The 13,093-nt window shown below is 48.2% G+C and overlaps 1 protein-coding gene across 1 annotated transcript in view; it reads right to left on the minus strand.

The window, feature by feature from the left end:
• The window catches only part of LOC309691813 (transcription intermediary factor 1-alpha-like), a 94,140-nt gene extending 84,590 nt beyond the window's left edge, over positions 1–9,550 (minus strand). The window contains exons 1-2 of the mRNA XM_082509764.1: positions 8,949–9,550; positions 2–99 (exon numbers count right to left, since the gene is read on the minus strand). The gene's annotated coding sequence lies outside the window, so the exon portion shown is untranslated. The remainder of the gene's footprint in view (position 1; positions 100–8,948) is intronic.
• Between the last annotated feature and the right edge of the window lie 3,543 nt (positions 9,551–13,093).

Below are 13,093 nucleotides of genomic sequence, written 5' to 3' on the forward strand. Positions count from 1 at the left end.
CCTCATTGGCCGCATTAACTTGCAGGGGTTAATGAAAACGCATCTTGCAGTGTGCACTCCTTCCCACAGGTGGAAAACAGACTGAACATTGGTTCCATCCTGGAAGCATTTTGTAAAAAAGTTAAATGTGTAGTTTTAAACCAACAATGTATACATTAAATCTGATATATTAAAATAAAGTATGTTACGTTCCCCTGAGGGGTCTAGGCGGTGAGGGGAAGTAACAAAAAGTGTCCGGGTCAGAAAAAGGAGACAAGGCGGCATGAGGGTTAAATTAAAGAGTTTTATTAAAGTAGCTCAACTAAAAGAGACGGACAAGCCGCTATCACCATTTAAGAAAAACAAAACTCAGGCGTTGGTCAATAAAGTAAAACGTAAGCCAAAAAGAGAGAGCAGCTCACTAACTGTAACCACTCACATGGCACTCTGGCCCAGAACTCACCTTTCCCTGGGCTTAAATCTCTTTAATTACTGACGAGAGTCAGCTGCACAAAAGGGAAAGGTGGCACCTCAGGCAGAAGAGGTAGTGGGACATGCCCACGCAGGCACCTTCAGGAGGAGGCCCTGCTAGGGCCGTAACACCCCCTCCCATAAATACAAACCTGTGGTTTGTCAAGTGATTATGATAAACTATCTACAAATCAAGTCTGTAACTGTCACATCAACAAATTGCAGGCTTTCCACCTACCAAACCCCATAGCAACGGTTAGGCATTGCTAGCGGAAGCTGCCAACCCCATCTCAATGGGTTCAAAATACTTACTGAAGGTGGCCGCAGACCCGCAAAACAATGTCTCATGTGATAGCCAGGGCTTTTTTGAGCCATCACATGTGGAGAACACAGCAGGCAGTCAGAAGACCTTACTGCAACACTTTGCAGATGATTCCTCAAGTCACCGGTACAGGCATGTTTGTTAGCCAGGGTTGCCGGTCTTACTGGTGGTTTTATACACAGTCTGTCCCCCTGCGGGTCATTTTGAGGACCTGGGAAATTGTCAACCAGCGGCAACTCAGGGTTAGTTGACCTCTTACCCCGACTACATGACACTACTGAGCAATTATGCTCCAAGTGTAGCCTTTTACTAGGCCGGGCAACCTTGTCTGTTTGAGAACCTGGACTGACTTTTCTCAAAGCAGGCCCTTTTTGCTTTGAGTGTGCTTTCTGTTTGAGTTTCAGCCTCAAACAGTTAGCAACAAGGTGTCCAGGTTTGTGGCAGAGAAACAAAGCTTCGTTTTGGGTCTCGAAACCACAACTTTTTCAGCCTTGTTAGCTGGCCCACTCTTACCTCGCCAAGATGTACTATGGCACAGAGGGGTATCACATTCTACAGCATTTGTTTTATGAGTTAGGGTAAACTCATCTGCCAGTATGGCAGCCTGCTGTAAAGTGGAAACCCTCTGTTCACTTAAATAACAAGCAACACACTCAGACATTGTGTTCTTAAAGTCCTCTAGAAGCACAAGCTCACGTAACGACCCCAAGTCATTAACCTGGCTTGCAGAGCACCACCTATCAAAAAGCTTCGCCTTGTCCCTATCGAAGTCAAGATAGGACTGACCCTGTGCCAACTCCAAACCTCGAAAATGCTGCTTATAGGCTTCAGGTATGAGTTCATGGGCTTGGAGGATGGCACTTTTAAGCTTTTCATAAACTAAGCAGTCCTCCATAGACAAACCAGAACAAACCTCCTGAGCCTTACCCGTCAATTTACATAGTAACATCACGCACCACATGTCTTGAGGCCATTGCAGTGCAGTCGCTATGCGTTCAAATGCAATAAAGAAGCTATGAACACTAGACTCACAGAAAACTGGAAACAGGTGGATGTTATTGCTCACAAACGAGCCTCTGGACACCTGTTCACCAACAGATGTAGGCCCAGTGCTCGTCAGCTCCAGCTGATTCAACTGGAACGCCATTTCAGCCTGAAGAAACCCACCACACACCTGTGCCAATTCTCTCACAGGCTAGCCAACAATTAATGGTAACCGAACAACTTCCTCTTCTTGACCAACTTACTTTTTGCTGCACACACATTAACAAATACAACGTACCCAGTTCCTAAGCACACCAAACTATACCTACCTATCTTCTGGAGCGTGCTGGGCTCGAGGCAACTTTAAAGGCAAAGCTTCAGCAACTGGAGCACTGAATTGCCTACCCCCAACAGGGAACTAATCCCCACCCAGGATTACTCCAAAAATAAGAAAGACAAAATAATAAAAGAGTGCCCGAAGGAAGAACTTAAAAAGCTCAGCTGAACACTCACCTAACTTAACTGGGAAGGTGTATTTCTACTCTTCTCAAAAAGCAACACAACCATCACACAAAAGCCAAAAAAACAAACAAAAAAAAAAAACCCCAAACACCACCAATTTCAAACTCCCTTTTCAGATCCCGGACGAGCCCCCACATGTTACGTTTCCCTGAGGGGTCTAGGCGGTGAGGGGGCAGTAACAAAAAGTGTCCGGGTCAGAAAAAGGAGACAAGAAGGCATGAGGGTTAAATTAAAGAGTTTTATTAAAGTAGCTCAACTAAAAGAGACGGACAAGCCGCTATCACCATTTAAGAAAAACAAAACTCAGGCGTTGGTCAATAAAGTAAAACGTAAGCCAAAAAGAGCAGCTCACTAACTGTAACCACTCACATGGCACTCTGGCCCAGAACTCACCTTTCCCTGGGCTTAAATCTCTTTAATTACTGACGAGAGTCAGCTGCACAAAAGGGAAAGGTGGCACCTCAGGCAGAAGAGGTAGTGGGACACGCCCACACAGGCACCTTCAGGAGGAGGCCCTGCTAGGGCCGTAACAAGTATTTATTATAACTTAAACAATAAAATTATCTTAATCTGCATAACTGCTGCTGATGGCAGTCACAGAGGTTTTCGGGCCTTTCAACAATCAGACCCCCTTTCCCAGGTGACCCAGGTAGGGTTGATCAAGCCCCAGCTATTTGAATTGTTACTATTATTATTATTACTGGGGGCTCTGAAATTTAAGGGGGTGGGGAACAACGCATAGGTCAAAAGAGAATGGACTGTATAGAGACCGATTGCGTCCAGAGGCGAAGCGGCGGTACTTGCAGAAAATAGCATGCATTGGAAATGTGGACCCGTATGAAATACGGAGGTGGAGTAGAAACCCTGAAGACCAACCGCTATTGATGTAGCCTGATATATTTTCGTACCTTGTCTGTGGAGTCAGCACGTACAAGTCGTCATTCAAACAAAGGTAAGTCAGCTTGAGTACTGCGATTGAAATGCGTTTGATTTCCCTCCGAACATTCAGATTAGTGCAGCATAACTTCCTTCATCAGGGGGAAATTAGAGTGAGAACATGTGGAGGCTCTGTTAGAGGGATAACTTAGTGAGTTCATTGTCCTGAAGAATTTAGTTATTCTTTATGGTTAAAGTGATCACATCCATGAGCTAATGGACCTCACAATACATAATTATGGAAGTGGTAACGTTAATGTCATTAACGATTATAGGAATATTTCACACTTCAACAACCTTCGTTTCAATTTAGGTTTCGATTACAAACGAAAACGCAAAAAACCCCAAAAACTGCCAAGCGCAGAATTCCAATCGACAAAGGCCGCCGTGCCACCATGCAGGCTGTAGATAACAAAGAAAAATACAGATCTTTGGTGGAAAACTGTATGGCAGAACTCGTTAAGCAAGCTGTAAAAAAAATCAGAATCAGAATCAGAAAGGGGTTTATTGCCAAATGTTGAGCAGGTTTACAACATTAGGAAATTGCTGCGGTGCTTCAGTGCAAACATAGTGTCATAAATAGCACTTAAATAGACATGAAAAAATAAAAGTAGGGATAAGAATTAAAAGTGCTACGTAGAAAGATATGTTCATGAGCTATACATGAGATATATACATGAGAATAAGAATTAAGAGTGCTACGTTGTGTCATGTTTCGGCCGTGTGGCAGGCAGGATGAGGACCCAAATTGCAGACTCACACACACGGGGGATAAACTCAAAATGCAGCTTTATTGCTGATAAGTGATAAACAATAATGATGATACAAAAAGCAATACAAAACTACACTAAACTGGGAAAAGCTAAAGAAACATATACTGGAAGACACGGGGAGAACCACACACGGCATGAGGGAGAACGCGACGCCGAACAGAGGAAGACGCAGACAGAAATACACAGAGGGTTAACGAGGAAAGTGGGAACACACGGGGAACACAGGTGACACAGATAACCATAACGAGACAGGGCGGAGTGAACATAACACTGACGGGTACAGGCACAGAGGTTCAGACAGGAGGAGAGAGAGCACGGGGAAAACACAGACATAACAGGCTGGGGAAACATGAAACAACCACAAAGGGAGACGAGGGCTCATAAATATATAGAGGGCACACAGGGGGGAGAGAGCACGGGGAGAACTTAGACATAAAGGGCAGGGGAAACATGGAATAAAACATAAGGAGAGACGAGGGCTCACAGATACACAGAGGGGCACACAGGGGGTAAAAGCCATGAAGGGAAAACACTTAGGGAACAACACAACAGGGCAACTCAGAAAACACGGTCTAAATAAGGAACGAAATACAAAAATACATGGAAACTAAGAATACTGGGCCCACATGGCCCAGGACCATGACATCACCCCCCCCTAAAGGGCTGGCTCCCGACAGCCCAAACCCGAGAAACAAAAACAAAAACAGAAAACAACCCACCCAGGGCGGGAGGCGGGGGACCAGGACGGAGGGACCAGAACGGGAAACAAAACAAACAACAGAAAACACAGGAGCACACGACCATAGTCAAAATAAAGTTCAGGGGGCCGACCCAGAGCCCACAGGCACAAGAGTTCACGGGTCACACGGTCGGGGGGCCGACCAGGCGGGTGGCACAGGTGGCAGAGCTGGTCCGGAGGCCGGCCGCGCGGAAGGCAGCGGCGGCGGCGAAGGAGACGACGGAGCAGTTCAGGGGGCCGGCCGCGCGGAAGGCAGCGGCGGCGGCGGAGGAGACGATGGAGCAGTTCAGGGGGCCGGCCGCGCGGAAGGCAGCTCTCCAGTGTCAGGCGTGCTGGCCATGGCCCGGTGGGCACAGGACCAGACGAAGCACAGGCTGAAGGCTCGGAGGCTGCTGCAGCTGACGAAGGCTCGGAGGCTGCTGCAGCTGACGAAGGCTCGGAGGCTGCTGCAGCTGACGAAGGCTCGGAGGCTGCTGCAGCTGACGAAGGCTCGGAGGCTGCTGCAGCTGACGAAGGCTCGGAGGCTGCTGCAGCTGACGAAGGCTCGGAGGCTGCTGCAGCTGACGAAGGCTCGGAGGCAGCTGATGAGGAGGCGGGACCAGACGAGGCAGCTGATGAGGATGCTGGACCAGACGAGGCAGCTGATGAGGATGCTGGACCAGACGAGGCAGCTGATGAGGATGCTGGACCAGACGAGGCAGCTGATGAGGATGCTGGACCAGACGAGGCAGCTGATGAGGATGCTGGACCAGACGAGGCAGCTGATGAGGATGCTGGACCAGACGAGGCAGCTGATGAGGATGCTGGACCAGACGAGGCAGCTGATGAGGATGCTGGACCAGACGAGGCAGCTGATGAGGATGCTGGACCAGACGAGGCAGCTGATGAGGATGCTGGACCAGACGAGGCAGCTGATGAGGATGCTGGACCAGACGAGGCAGCTGATGAGGATGCTGGACCAGACGAGGCAGCTGATGAGGATGCTGGACCAGACGAGGCAGCTGATGAGGATGCTGGACCAGACGAGGCAGCTGATGAGGATGCTGGACCAGACGAGGCAGCTGAAGAGGAGGCTGCGGCAGACGAAGGCTCTGAAGAGGAGGCTGCGGCAGACGAAGGCTCTGAAGAGGAGGCTGCGGCAGACGAAGGCTCTGAAGAGGCTGCAGCAGACGAAGGCTCGGAGGCCGGGCCAGGCGAGGTTGCAGAGGCTGAGGCCGGGCCAGGCGTAGCAGAAGCACAGGCGGATATAGCCGGGCCAGGTGATGACGAGGCGGTCGCAGATGGCGGCTGGACAGGCTCCTCGGGCCCTCCAGCTGATGCGGCGTGAGGCTGAACGGGCCCCTCGGACCCTCCAGCGGAGACAGGAGGCTGAACGGGCCCCTCGGACCCTCCAGCGGAGACAGGAGGCTGAACGGGCCCCTCGGACCCTCCAGCGGAGACAGGAGGCTGAACGGGCCCCTCGGACCCTCCAGCGGAGACAGGAGGCTGAACGGGCCCCTCGGACCCTCCAGCGGAGACAGGAGGCTGAACGGGCCCCTCGGACCCTCCAGCGGAGACAGGAGGCTGAACGGGCCTCTCGGACCCTCCAGCGGAGACAGGAGGCTGGTGCGGTTCTCCCGAACCCCCAGCTGACGAGGCTGCTGCAGCTGACGAAGGCTCGGAGGCTGCTGCAGCTGACGAAGGCTCGGAGGCTGCTGCAGCTGACGAAGGCTCGGAGGCTGCTGCAGCTGACGAAGGCTCGGAGGCTGCTGCAGCTGACGAAGGCTCGGAGGCTGCTGCAGCTGACGAAGGCTCGGAGGCTGCTGCAGCTGACGAAGGCTCGGAGGCTGCTGCAGCTGACGAAGGCTCGGAGGCTGCTGCAGCTGACGAAGGCTCGGAGGCTGCTGCAGCTGACGAAGGCTCGGAGGCTGCTGCAGCTGACGAAGGCTCGGAGGCTGCTGCAGCTGACGAAGGCTCGGAGGCTGCTGCAGCGGACGAAGGCTCTGAGGCTGCAGCTGACGAAGGCTCTGAGGCTGCAGCTGACGAAGGCTCTGAGGCTGCAGCTGACGAAGGCTCTGAGGCTGCAGCTGACGAAGGCTCTGAGGCTGCAGCTGACGAAGGCTCTGAGGCTGCAGCTGACGAAGGCTCTGAGGCTGCAGCTGACGAAGGCTCTGAGGCTGCAGCTGACGAAGGCTCTGAGGCTGCAGCTGACGAAGGCTCTGAGGCTGCAGCTGACGAAGCACAGGCTGGACTAGGCGTAGCAGAAGGTGGCTCTGGAGCTACTGGGGCCTGAACTGAAACAGGCGGCACTGGAGCTACTGGGACCTGAACTGAAACAGGCGGCACTGGAGCTACTGGGGCCTGAACCGGGGGTGACACTGGTGTACTGGGGTGAAGGCAGCGAGGATGCAGTCTCTTTCTTAAGGGAGGATCGAATGATTTGGCGATAAACCTAGACGGGAAAAGATGCCGATGCTGAAAATACCAGGCAGCGGGGGCTAACTGAACTGAGGGTGGCTGCGAGGGGGCTAACTGAACTGAGGGTGGCTGCGAGGGTGCTAACTGAGTTGTGAGGGGCTGCGAGGGAGCTAACTGAACTGACCTGGGAGGAGAAACACGAGCAGGAAAAGGAGCAGGCTCAGAAAAAACTGTCCGAGAAATGGCAGGCTCAGGGTCGACAAAAATAGCTCTATCAAAGATGAACCCGCCGTCCACTTCATGTTTTGTAGTCTTAGCATTGTCCGGTTTATGGCGGCGGGCGCGCCGCCCCCTTCGAGCAGAGGAAGCTGGCGCGATGGGCGCTGATGGCGCCAACACAGAGGGTGACGTAGTGGTGAGTTCCCCGTCGTCCGCCCCCATCCTTGCCAGAAATGAGGCAGGCGAAAAATAGCCTAAGCGGATCGGAGACGGCGAGCGGCTGGTAGGCTGTGCAGCAGGTGAGAGGTCCTCCTCCGGGATGAGCCAGGGTTTCCGCCGGAGCTCGTCCTCCCGATAAGCCCGTAACACCTGCTGCCGCTCTTCCTCGCCAAAGTCTATGGCTTCCGTTGTCTCCGTGCGCCACGCCGTGCGGCCAGACCGCGGTGAAGACGCGGAAGCCGGCGGGGTGCGGGCGGAAGGTGTGTCTGTGGCGAGCCTCACCGTTCCAACTCTGACCGCTACTGGCTCATGAGACAGCGGGGAAACGGCGCAACGGCACGGCTCTGGTGAAGGTGTACGCCCACCGGGCCGCTGCTCCTGCGGACGGAGTTGGAGGGTGGAGGCGAGAAAGTCGCTGACGAGGGGGTGCAGCGTCTCCCATAACCAGGGGAACACAGATACGCACACCTCTATTTGGCGGGCGAACTCCTCTCGTTCCTCCTCACTGGAACAGTGCAGCCACTTGTCGCAGAGAGACTCCACTGTCCGGACGATCCCCCTCCTCCGTGTCGCTGGGTCCGACATGTTCGCGTCGTCCTGGAGGTCCGCGGAGGGGTTGTGAACTGCTGGGTCCATGTTGTGGTCGCGTTCTTCTGTCATGTTTCGGCCGTGTGGCAGGCAGGATGAGGACCCAAATTGCAGACTCACACACACGGGGGATAAACTCAAAATGCAGCTTTATTGCTGATAAGTGATAAACAATAATGATGATACAAAAAGCAATACAAAACTACACTAAACTGGGAAAAGCTAAAGAAACATATACTGGAAGACACGGGGAGAACCACACACGGCATGAGGGAGAACGCGACGCCGAACAGAGGAAGACGCAGACAGAAATACACAGAGGGTTAACGAGGAAAGTGGGAACACACGGGGAACACAGGTGACACAGATAACCATAACGAGACAGGGCGGAGTGAACATAACACTGACGGGTACAGGCACAGAGGTTCAGACAGGAGGAGAGAGAGCACGGGGAAAACACAGACATAACAGGCTGGGGAAACATGAAACAACCACAAAGGGAGACGAGGGCTCATAAATATATAGAGGGCACACAGGGGGGAGAGAGCACGGGGAGAACTTAGACATAAAGGGCAGGGGAAACATGGAATAAAACATAAGGAGAGACGAGGGCTCACAGATACACAGAGGGGCACACAGGGGGTAAAAGCCATGAAGGGAAAACACTTAGGGAACAACACAACAGGGCAACTCAGAAAACACGGTCTAAATAAGGAACGAAATACAAAAATACATGGAAACTAAGAATACTGGGCCCACATGGCCCAGGACCATGACACGTTGAAAGATATATACATACACAACACGCTGCAGTCTCTGTTTGTCCCTGATAGTCCCTGATAGTGGCTCCAGCGTACCACACGGTGATGGAGGAGGTGAGGATGGACTCGATGATTGCAGTGTAGAACTGCTCCGAGCATTCAAATCAGGCAAAGTCATCAGCCTGGAAAGAGTTTCAGACATCTACAACCAGCATACCAACAACATCTGGGCTAAAATCAAGGATGAAATTGATAAAATCCCCTTAGAGAAGTTCAAAAACTTCCAAGAGGTGATTTTCAAAGCCATGTGTAAAGAGTTTAAAAATGCAGGATTAGTTTTGCTAGCCTTGGAATTAAATCAGCCAGCAATCGAAAATATGATTGCTGAAATTTTCATAAAGGAGGCAGCCAAACTATCGAAGAAACCAAGTTGCATACATCAGTTTTTCTCATCTATAGGCCGACTGTTTTGTTTCACCAGGAAACAAAACAAAGCTGATGTAATGTAAAAGAAATCGTGATATGAAACATTTCTGGAAAACGAATTGGAAACTTTAAATTGGTTAGTTTTAAATGATATACTTAAGAAAACCCTTAGAACGGCCGCGGCCCCTCACTGAGCCTGGTTCTGCTGGAGGTTTCTCCCTCTTAAAAGGGAGTTTTTCCTCCCCACTGTCACCTATGCTTGCTCAGAGGGGTTCCTCTGTTGGGTTTTCTTTTTAATAACTTAGAAAAAAAAAAAAAGTTAACATCAATAAAAGTTTTTTAAATTTTACACTCTGATTTCTGTTTGTTTTCATTGTCTACAAGTTTAATAAATACATGTTATTTGTTATTCAGTTCAAAGTGTGGGTAGAAAATGCTGTGCTGTCATGTGACCTTTTCTCTCATGTGTGCCGTTTTCTTGTTTTGTATATATTTCTCCTGTTTGTTATTTATCATTTATTGGAAATCAAATGTGTGATTAACTTTTTCATAAAATTAGTTTAACCCTCTCTGGCGTTGATTTTAGTTTTTCTCAGAAAGAACTTGTTTTCTATATGAATTAATAAGTTATCATTTTAGCAAACATCAAGTTGATGTCCATAGATGTACACACACTCACGCCATCATTTACATACACACACAACTTGTTGCTGCCTTTCATAGTGTGTAACTTGAAGGCCCTGAGTACTTTCTCCCACACTGAAAACACTGGAATGATAAAATTATTTGAACATTACCTAATACGACTGATTCAGGACAGACAATGAGTTATTTTAAACGTTTCTAGCAGTCCTTCACAAACAGGGAACAGTCTGTCTATTCTCTCCATCTGTCAGCTGCTGCTGGCTCTTCCTCCTCCTCTTCCTCACACACTGCTGAGTTTCTCCTGGTGGATCATTAGGGGTGCAAAGCCTCACAGATTATGTGCAGCAGTGGGTCCCTCAGTATGTCCTCACTCTGGACACTTGCAGTTGTCACACATGGAAGTGTCCCCCCCCCAAAAAAAAATAAATAAATAAAGAATGTGAATAAAGAGAAGCTGTGTGGTTGAATAAAACTCGTGCATCAGCCTGTTGCCTTCATCCTGCGGCAGTGCATTGAAAGCATCATTAGTGGGAGCGAAGAAGGTGAACACCACCTGCTGGTTCAGAAGCTCAGTCATACTTGCTCTCTGGATGGCATTGACCAGCATGCTGAAAACAGCAATAAATGATGTTAGATCAAATGGCAACTACACAACAACACACTAACACCTCTGTTTGCTTTCAGTCATTATGCTACACCAAACTTACAGCTTCATGATAATCTAGGCTAAGAGATAACTCACTTTTTAAAAACTACAAAAAAAATGTTTCCCTGATCCTAGTTGGTGCAGTTGCTGCTCTGTGCCTCTGAGGTGCACTGTAGAGTCATTAAAGCTGCCAATAGTTGACAGGGAGTGTTTTTGCTGTACTTTTCCATCAGAGAAACATGATTCAGATGGTAAAGATCCTCACATGAAGCGGTCATCGGCCTTCAAGACATCCATGATGTTTCCCCATTGGTGGAGTGAAGACTTTATCCACTGTGAACTTTGTTATGTGCAATGATACGGGTGTTCTCGATGCACAGGTTCTACAAAAAGAAAAAAAATAGTGTTTAAATACATTAAAATGGACTTTGGTATCAGAAAAGATGAGTTCTGGTTTTTATTATTATACAGTTTAGATACTACTGCTAGCATGTCAGAGTGTTTCTGAAATATTTGTTGATCTGATATTTGTTGTGGAAACCTGTGAACCTTCACATTGACTATATTGAGGTTGACCACGTTGATTTTGAAGGTATCCTTCTATTTATTATTATATTGTTTACCTTAAAAAACTGACCAACCAAAGCTTCTTCTCCATAATGTTTGTTGACCTGCAGAGGAAACCTGACCACAGGCCTGAGGGGAATCACAGACGAGTAAGAACTTTTTATGCCAATGTCTCTAAGTGCCACAGTGCTACTAGATTATTGTGTTGGTCTTTTCTTTACCATGTAAAGTTTTAAAAACAAACTTTAAAACATACTTCACATTAAAATGTAATAATTAATGGTTTAATGACAAAGTAGATATTTTTCGATGCGCTTTGAATTTGTTATGTGAAGCTGTGTGGAAAGCAAGATGGGACCCAAATGTATGACTCATAGAGTAATTTGAAACACCTTTTGCCCTCTTACCAGCATATTAAGATCATTTTTCTTTCAATGTTGTTTCAGTGTTTCCCACAGAGGTTTACTGTAACACAGTAACATTTAGACTACATTGTTTTTACAATGTTATATACTTTTACTTATAACATATACATACCATTCCTCAATTGTTTGACCTGCCTTTCTCTCCCCCCACCTCTACATACAGCATAATGCCCCCCACCCAACACACACACACACCACTGCAATCACCAGTTAGCCCACTCCCCACATGCACACAGTGCAGCACACTGCCTCCACACCTGCCAACTGCATCACCAGTAAGCCCCTTCCCCACATATACAACACAATGCCCCCCTGAAAAAAGGCAGACAGACGACACTTTTTAATTGTTGGTCAAGACTAACTGCTTGTAAAAAAGAAAAAAAGTCCTGACTAAACAGAGGTAAATACCTATGTTGTTAAGTTAGCTGATGATTTTTTGCCTGGAGTTGGTTAGTTAGTTGTTCGATTGCCAGTCTAGCCTCCTGTGAGGAAAAGCCAGAAGCTGCCAGTGATGTAGCCTACTGTCAGTTTCACAGATTTGAAACTTAAGTAGCTGTTTGCTACAATACAGTCACACATTTTGGCATTGTTTACCTACCTGTCATCCCTCCTGCTTAACTCATTGACAGCAAGCTGGTGACTGGGCCATACTGTGCAGAGGGTTTGGCATGTGTGTTGAGAAAACCGCTAACTATAAAGCTAGCCATAAATCCTGGTTTTAAAGCCAGGACCTGATGCTATGAGGGGACAATACAGCCCACTGCAGCAACTGTGCCAGCCTAAGTAGTTCATCCTTCTTAAAATAAAAACACAATAAAATATTGTATTAAGTCAAATACAGTCACCTCAGCCACTGTTACCAACAGATAAAATCAAACTCTAATTCTAAAACTTAGATTTTTACGTAGCTTTTGGTTCAGAAGATGACGTAACACTCCGTATGCTATGTAAAGTGCATCCCACTGCAGCTGTTATTTATTTAGTAGTTTAGAATTGACATGGATCATGTTATGTTATAATATTTGGATTCTTATGTACTTGAGACAGCCTTCACTTCTTTATATTTTACTTCTGAGGAGCCAGAGTTTCTTGTAATTTAATTTAAAGTGGCCTTGAACAATAGTTCTCCAGGCTTTCAAAGTTTTCCTCTGACATGGGCTGTTTTTCACACACATACAATCCACTTCTTAAACCTGACCATTTTCAGGGGAACACAGAAAAGGACCATCAGATTTTGATCCACCATGCAATAGAATCTGGAATGCAGCCAAATGATAACGGTTTTATTTTTCAACATGACAGTGATCCCAAACACTGTGCCAATATAGTATAATTAGATAGAAAAACACACACTGTAACCACAGAGCCCGCACCTCAACATTATTGAAACAGAACAAAAGCCAGCTAACATCCGAAGCTTTGGAATGTTCTTCTAGAAGCCCGGAGAACTACTCCTGAGCACTATTTAAAGAGA

This window comes from Aulonocara stuartgranti (assembly GCF_965226115.1).
Source record: "Aulonocara stuartgranti genome assembly, chromosome: 17".
In the NCBI taxonomy this organism is placed as follows: Eukaryota; Metazoa; Chordata; class Actinopteri; order Cichliformes; family Cichlidae; genus Aulonocara; species Aulonocara stuartgranti.